The sequence below is a fragment of the Octopus bimaculoides genome, chromosome 8 (genome assembly GCF_046866305.1).
Source record: "Octopus bimaculoides isolate indiv1 chromosome 8, ASM4686630v1, whole genome shotgun sequence".
Classification (NCBI taxonomy): Eukaryota; Metazoa; Mollusca; class Cephalopoda; order Octopoda; family Octopodidae; genus Octopus; species Octopus bimaculoides.
The window spans coordinates 32,343,156-32,352,366 of record NC_142935.1 but is presented as its reverse complement, the minus strand read 5'-3'; the positions used below and the strand labels follow the sequence as shown (position 1 = coordinate 32,352,366).

The following is a 9,211-nucleotide window of genomic DNA, read 5'->3' as shown; positions in this document are numbered from 1 at the left end:
CTTCGAGAATTCCCTACCTATATTAGTTTTTACGGCAATATTAAATGTCGGATTAAATCACAAAACTTTCTTAGTTCTAGTCTTATAGGCTCTGTTACTGTTTGTTAAGCTTTGACTATACAGTAATTTACTTAAACAGGTGAATAAAAAGATGTAAATATGGAAGCAAGAAGGATCACTACCAATCTTAGATTTAACGATAGGATAGAATACATTCACCCACGTCAATCCTTTATTACCCTTAAGGACCACAAAGCTAATTTTCGTAGGATACCTAAATGTAGACTAATTAACCCAGCTAAAACAGAAATGAATATTTTTAGCGAGAATAACTTAGAATATATCATACTGAAATATTTGTTCTAGTAGATAGTAAGCGCTAAGTCTGTGAGTGCACGGGAGTAAATATTTAAAAAATTTTGTTGATGCTGCTGTTCTCGACATCATTGTTGTTAACGCTGTTTTTGCTCAGAATTATATCTTTCACATTCCACGGAAATTCCCTGGAGAATTTTATGACCAGCTTCACAGATAAATGTTTTGAGTTTTTGAATTCTCTTTTCTTAGTCCTTCTTTCGAAAGGCAACGAAATAAATACATTAGGAAAGACAAGATTTCTTGCAACATTTTTCAGGGCATTTTTTGTTGTTTTTTTTTTTTTTAGAGAGTTTCTAAGACTGGGAGTGCAATATTGAGAAGCTGGAGTCCACATTGGAAATTACTGGTCTGAAGCACAATTTCTTTTGACCTGAAAACTTACACTGGACACCCAATTTCCTATATTGCATCCGTGAACCCCTAAAAAGCTTATTTGGACCCCGGTTGAAAATCTCTGGTCAAGGCAGTCTTACATTTTATTATTTTCAATATTTGTTTTTAGAACGCAGACATTTAGTAGATGCTAGAAGTGGCCTAATACATCCTGTTGCAGCATTATTTGATTGTTTTCTAACGACGCTAATAAGTGCATGAAGCATCATATTTTGAAATATTTGATCCACTGGATAGTAAACGTTTAAACATGTTTAAATTTGTATTTTGATTTTAAAATTCACAAACTTGAACTATTTGATATCTTAAGTAGGATTGCTTCTAGTGACTCATTCTCTGTATATGAAACTTAATCAAGTTATAATAATATTGCTATCGGGTGTTAGAAAACGTGATAATTTCAAACACCACCAATCCAGTTTGCCTTAATGAAAACAATTGAGTTTGCTACAAACAAAAGTAGATGACTAAAAATAACTTTTACATATTTGTAATCATGATGATATCTGCCAGTCTTAATTTGCATATTTTCTTTTCTTAATTAGTTTTGTGAGAAATTCTCATCACAAGCGTTTTGAAGTCCCCTTCAATTGTTCCCCAAACGCATAAATATCGATGGTAAAGTCTTTCAGTATCAGATTTTGTTCTGGCAGTTGACCAAAGCACTATCATGATGCAAAAAACATTAATTATCTTCGCTTTCCTGCTCTTTGTAACAGGTAAGAAAAACTACACAAACATTTGCCTTCCTCTTATCACATTTCTTTCGCGTTTATGTATTTATATTGGCTTGCAGCCAAGATTTGATGGATTGAAGGAATATTCATACCGTTGTTGTATTTAGTTAAGACCTTTTATGTTCCTCGTTTGATAAGGGCCAGGGCCGATGTTAACTTTCACTCATCAGTGGGTCGATGATATACTAGTCTTATACCTTTCCTTAAAGTATGAAATCCTGTTCGTAAGTTATAAAATAATTATTTCGTTTGAGTCAGTAATGGTCTCACAATACGACTACCAACAGTCAGTCCACTCATTTGCGATCACTTCTCGCTGCAATCAACTTAGTTTTCTTAAATTTCTGATAGATAAAGCTAATTTTAGATCAAGAACTGCGATAGAATTGATCGAGTTTACCCTTGCACCACCGTATCTACCCGTGTAATAAATTAACAATCAGTAGCTTGTCAGAGTCAATGGAACGTAAAATACGATTACATGAGACATTTAGTTAATTAAACTGTACTTTAAATGTTTTTGCGCTTGTTGTTCTAAAAACTAGCAAAATACGAGGCTGAGCTAAAAGGCTCAGGCTGACAGTGGAGGGTTGATACTAGAGATGTAGAAACTTGTATGCATTCATTTCAAATCTTCTTATTAATACCTGCGTATTACTTTTAAGGTAAGCAGACTTCAAATGTAATTAATACCGATTTCTCTTGGAGATAGACAAAATTTTGCATCGTGAATTACCTGCAGAAGAAGGGTTTAGCCCCCACTGACATTCATGGTAGCATGGTTGCTTCAAAAGTGGGCAGCTGAATTTAAGAGGAGAAGGGTGAGTCTCGAATATAACCAAATATACCACGCTGAAGGAAACATGGATCGTGTGCGCCACACGATGAGGGGTAACAGGAAACTGAATATAAATCAAACAGCCAATCCTTTTAACGTATCCAGGGCGTGATTTGAGAATATCCTACAGAATGAACTTGGCGTGCTCATTTAAATAGCATCAGGTTGGTCATATCACGAGAAAACCCGACATTTAGACAGTTCCAACTGGTTTCCGTAAACGTTTCCTAACCTACGTTCAGTGTTAGCTTCATCACTTTGCGCCAGAAACAAAGAGACAATATATGCAGTGGAAACACCCTAACTCAGCTGCTTCAAACGAGGCTAAGATTGTTTCCTTTGCAGAGAAGGTAGATGCCTTGGTTTTGTTGGAATCAAAAGGTACTGCGTTTATTGACTATCTTCGAAAGGGCCGCGCTGTCAATGGAGTATAGTATGCGAAATTGCTGCAGAAGTTACGAAACGCTACTAAGACTAAACGCCCAGAAAATCTGAGGAAAGGGGTATCGTTTCATCAGAACAATGCTCCAGCACACAAGTCCTTTGTTTCCATGGCTGTCGTGCGTAACTGTGGCTTTGATCACCTCCCAAATCTCCTTGTTTTGACCCTATCTGACTATCATCTGTTACCCAGGTAAAAACCACTTCACTGGAAACTAGTATTGTCATGTCTGTTGTTGCAACTAGTTACGTTTGAAAGTCAGATATCAGTATACCTGGAACGAAACAATGCAGTTATTAAGAAGAAGGGTTAAAATTAATGCATGCAAGATTCCACAGCTCTCTTTCACAGTCAGCCTATGAACTTTTCAGTCTACCTTCGTAGTAAATTTGTTCCAGTTGGCCATTCTTTCCTGAAAAATGTATTTTATTGATTATAGAAAAGTAGGAATATCATTAAGTTATTTCTATTCATCTGCCTTTGTTTGTAGAAATTCTTTTATGAAGTAGATATTCACTTTTAGAAAAAGATTTTTAAAAGTCTGACAAAATAATCACTTGAAGTTTAGCATCGTTTACAAGTCGTTGGTAACTCTTCTCCCCAGATTTCTCTACTGCGTAGATGTATCGCCGCTTACACAAATCTATAACACACATATGGAAGCATACACATGCATGTGTATATATATATATATATACATACATTCATATGCATGTGTGTGAAGGTAGGTTTGCATGTATAATTTTGTCGGTAATAAATTCCTACTGAAAAGTATCAATTACAAGTTGTTAAAACATTACTAATAGAAATCATTGCATCAACTTCTCTATGCAGAGGTAGATGTGGTATTCATGGACGATGTGAATGCTTCCAGAAAATTCAGCCATCGATAGTATTTCATAAAATACCTGACTTTGGCGATATCAGAAAACTCAAGCTGTAGTTGCATGACATTTGAAGAGACCAAAGTCAAATTATAAAGCCTACGTATGTTCATATTATACATACACGCATACATATATACATACACACACACACACACACACACACACACACACACACACACACACACACACACACACACACACACACACACGCATATACATATATAACAAATGAATGACAGAAGATGAAATATACGAGAATATATTATTAATCACGACAATTGTTTCGACACATCTAGCATCGATTCCTCTTGTGGGACACTCCACAACTGGTTCAGGAGCATCCGGTGGTGCAGATGTATCTCATCGGGTGATAAATAAATAAATAAATAAATAAATAAATAAATAAATAAATAAATAAATAAAAGCAACTCGTTAAAATGACTGTTCCACAATGTAAAAACAGCCAAACGAAGGAAAGATCTTCATATGTATAGATCAAAAATAATATTGCAGAAGATAAAAGAGAAACGAACACATAATCCAGCGAGAAAAGTATTGGACATAACCGTTAAAAGATATGGATGTATAAAAGCCCTCGGGCAAGCTGCATGGCACGAGTACACACGCTCATAGAAGCATCACCAAAAATGTGAGCCTAAGCACATGCGTGGTTTGGTGCACTCATGATAACAAAGCGAGTTCGTTATTTACTAGGTATTTAGAAGAGCGGGGAAGTTAAAAGTATACTTCAGTCATCCATACCTTAAAGTAAATTAAAGTGAATAAAATGTAAAAACCGGACTAGATTATTTCATGCGCAACTCCATTGTCTCCCGAGACAAAAAGGATGCCAACAACAAATTTACATTCTATCCACATTCTTGTCAGTTTCTAATGCTTCCAACAGCTTCTGAATATTCTATGTCATGGCTCTGTCTGAAGCAATTGTTATTAGAAGGGGATTTTGAATAAGGGAGCTTATCCGATTCCCTTCAAGAACGTCATTAAGTTTTTGTCAACATTTTTAATCCTTATTTCGCTTTTACGTTCCGCATCGACTACCTCTGTGTACACGATGTTCAATTCTGCCATGGGACCTTATGTGGCTTTTTAGACCAGACATACTTTTAAACAGACCTCCACATTAACCGTGCATTAGTTTTGATGTTGCTTGAACTACCTGTGGTATTCTCTTAATGAACCTTGAAATGATCCTTCAAATATCATTGAGATTTGCGTATCCCGTGACATATGGGATATTGATAAGATTAAAACTATGGGTATGTTCCAATATTAATAGAAAGTGCATTATTGTGTGCTCGTATGTGAGATTAATCCGATTCAGACAGGTATATTATACCACGAAATCACAACTAAAAAACATCCACCAAGTCCGTATTCCCTTTTATGTCCGTCTTTTATTTTCTCCTGATATTTACCTTTATGTAACTGTATTTACCTGTATTTACCTGTATTTAACTGTTTATTCAAAATTTCCAAGAATTTGCTGCCTTTTGAATCCTTGGATATATTTCTGATACAAATGTTCCGTTTTATTTACAACGCACCCAAATTATATGAAAGACTCGACAATCATAAGAAAATTATCTTTCACATACGTTTTAAGTTGCTGCACAAGTTAATCAGGCGCAGAATGACACAAAACTAAAATTTTCTTTAAACCAAAGACATCACATGACGAATTAGATGCAGAAATCAACGTCTGCACTCCATGCTCTGTATGACTGACAAGGTCATAATTTGTCAGCATACAGTAGATCCCTAAAAAGTGAGGTGAATAGTTTGCTCCTTCCTTGATTAAAAACACTTTTTATGATAAATTTATTTTTGCTGTGAATGTCACGATAGAACATGGTGGCGAAATATATTGCAAAGGGAAAAGGTGAACCGTGGTTTCCATTTTCACACGAGTCTCTTCTGCAAAACGCTCAGAGTGAAACCCAAGAGACTGAACCCTAAGAGAGTGGACTCCATGAGAATGGACCCAAAAGAGTAGGCCCCAAACATTTACTCTGGCTTTCAAGACTTAAGTGGATTGTCATCCCAGCGCAGTTTAGAAGGACACGTTGTTCTTGTGGTGAAGTCCAAGGAGCTCGAAAATCGAGATGTTTGAAGATGTTTCCAGATACATAATGAGGAATGCATGTACCCGGTTCCGGAACCGCCTTGAGGTTGTGGTGGAAGCTGAGGACGATTACATTAGTGGACCGTTGTCTCCCAGCCATAATCCACCTGCTGCTTTCTTTTATTGTTTTAAATACTTTCATTTGTGGTTAAGAGATTTTCTTTTTTTTTTATGCAAACAGTTAAATTTAAGCCGAATACGCTTACATGCACACGCTCGCTTTAACACACACACACACACACACACACACACACACACACACACACACACATATATACATGCTTACATCTTCGTATTGTAGAGCGGCTTCCGTCGGTTGTGTTGGTGTTACTTTCAGGCATAATCGCGTTAGCGAAATTCCACGTGTTATAAGATATATTTTTGAAATCCGCTTTAATGCTACGTTTGTACTGAAAAAGTGTTTCTCTTATTTATAATAGGAAAACTAAACTAGTTACTGTTTTAGGCTGGAGAAGTCGGCATAAATTTAGAAGGGAACGTTCAAAAATATTTTTTAAACGGCCAACTTCACCAGCACGTCTGATGTTGACGGCACCATTTTGTATGTATGTCGCAAAAACAATATACACTGCCATACGAAAAAAAAGATTATTCTGAAATAAATATAGAGAATTCCCATTTTATTGAATACGTACACAAATATCAGATCAAGGAATACTGATGAAACATTTCCATCAAAACATCTGTTAAACATAAGCATAACAGACCGGATATTTTTGCTTGGGACAGAGAAGAAAAGTATGTACCGTCATAGGGGTCAGATATGCTGCTGATGTAAAATTCTGGAAGAAAAAGAAGATAATTATGGACAATTACTTCGAAACCTCTGGCTTCTCTATGCGGATAACAAATTTACATTTATACCAAAAATAATCAGAAGACTTGGTTTTCTAAGTAAACGCTTCACTGTCAGTCAGGATAAGCTTTTACTGTGAGAGAAACACTAAAATTAAGCAAGACTTTTCGTAAGTTTAAAATGTAAAATGTTTTCGTTATATACATTCCAAAGATAGAGCTTTGTATCTTTGTTAGAAACCAACTCCTTCTTGGAAGAGGAATTTAAATTGTTATATACAGAAGCGACATATATACAAAAATATATACATACATACATACATACACATACATACATACATACATACATACATACATACATACATACATACATACATATATATATATATATTGGCACATTCTAAAAGTAGCTAATTCCTATAACCCAACTAACAGGCGCTGTCAGCTCTGTTTAACCGAGTGCCTTGAGATCCTAACAGCTAAGAATGACCTATTAAACAGGAGATATCAATCTAGTCTAATCTGTCTTCACGCTACTAAATACTCATTCTCTAAGTATAATTAAATATATAATACACTACACCTCCTAAGCTAAACTAAATATGCATAAAAGAACTTTCCCTCCAAGTATTATTAATTATAAGTAGATACGAATAAGACCAGAGTTAGCCCCCTTTTCACCTAAATTTAAGGTTGCTTCCCTGTACTAACACCGCCGGTGCTATAAATATACGACGGATCCCTCAATCATAAAATCACGTGGAGATGCACTTGATTAAAACCGGAATAACGAACTTATACAGCACCCATCCTACATCCCCTTACAGGAAGACCAACACAACTTCAACTAAAACGTAAGGCTTTCTTTACCTATCGCTATTATTACACCACCATATACATTAATATACCCACCAATCACTTCTCATACATCTCTCGCACCACGAACTCTTAACATACTCCTCAACATTCTGATGAGTTCTGCCAATCCATTGGCTAGATTGAAACGTACGTAAATGACTATTACATAACATTCACTACATAACCTCACTACATAACCTCAACCTCCACAATGACTCATTACATAACCTCCACACAATAAAACAACGGCTAACTAGCCCAACAGAATTGCTTCTTCTTGTATTTGTTGCTCCATTCTCCACATGTATATATATATATATATATATATATATATATATATATATATATATATATATATATATATATATATGCATGTAGGGATGCATTTCATGCATTCAAACGTACGTATGTATGTGCGTATGTATGTATGTATGTATGTAAGTATATATATATATGTGTGTGTGTATATATGTATGTATGTATGTATGTGTTTATGTATGTATGCGCATCTGTAAATACAGATTTTGGGGAAAATGTTTAATTTCTTTGAATATTCACAATATATGAAATACGAAGTTATACAGATGTGATGTGTGGATATTTGACCAAGCGACATTTTCTTGTTTTCCACTTTCCAAACGTATGTGCTATAAGGTTTACTGATAACATTTATTTTCCTATTTTACAGCAATGTCCTCTGTCAATGGCTGGACTCAACCTCCTGATTGTGGACCGCATAACCAATTTTGGGAAATATGTTGCAACAGTCATATCGTTCCAAAACGACATTGGTCTAATAATGCCTGTTGTGGATATATCCCTTACACCTCGTCACACCCCTTCCACGAACATTGCTGTCATCATCATTGGCCTTTTTTCCATAATTTCATATGCTGAAGTAAATCCGAACTACATATAAGTATATTCTGATTATGGAATTATCTAACAATGTAACATGACAATTTGCTCGATCCTGTCTCAATGATTCAATGATAAATATAATTACATTCATTATATAGATTATTAATTTCAAAAAATATAATAAACGATGCTATTATTGACGTAGGGTATATAATGCTGCTGACGCCGATTTTGAAACCCTTTTTAACGTATTACATAAAACGTTGTAAATCACTTTTCTTCATGTAAGACTTTAGTTAATTTCCTATCGTTAATCAGAGATAATTTGCTTAAATTTTGAAAGTAACATTGTGCAGAAAATATAAGGAATAAAAATAATGAATGATATAAAATATTGTTTGTTCTTCCTTTTGGATGATTTACATGTATTGAAATCAAAGCATTCTTTCACACCACCATAACCTTGAAACTGCTGTTTCGCGTTCCTAAGTTCAACACAAATTCAACAATTTTGTAAAGTATATAATATGTTTGTATATGTACATATATGTGAGTGTATATTCAAGGCACTCCGTCGCTTACGACGTCGAGGGTTCCAGTTGATCCGATCAACGGAACAGCCTGCTCGTGAAATTAACGTGCAAGTGACTGAGCACTCCACAGACACGTGTAGCCTTAACGTAGTTCTCGGGGATATTTAGCATGACACAGTGTGACAAGGCTGACCCTTTGAATTACAGGCACAAGAGAAACAGGAAGTAAGAGTGAGAGAAAGTTGTGGTGGAAGAGTACAGCAGGGTTCACCACCATCCCCTGCCAGAACCTCGTGGAGCTTTATGTGTTTTCGCTCAATAA

At 35.4% G+C, this 9,211-nt stretch overlaps 1 long non-coding RNA gene across 1 annotated transcript; it reads left to right on the top strand.

Annotated features, from left to right (window-relative positions):
- Positions 1-1,350: 1,350 nt before the first annotated feature.
- LOC128248561 (uncharacterized) lies at positions 1,351-8,748 on the top strand. The gene is made up of 2 exons (XR_008264734.2): positions 1,351-1,490; positions 8,184-8,748. It is a non-coding gene; the product is annotated as an uncharacterized LOC128248561 (long non-coding RNA).
- Positions 8,749-9,211: the final 463 nt, after the last annotated feature.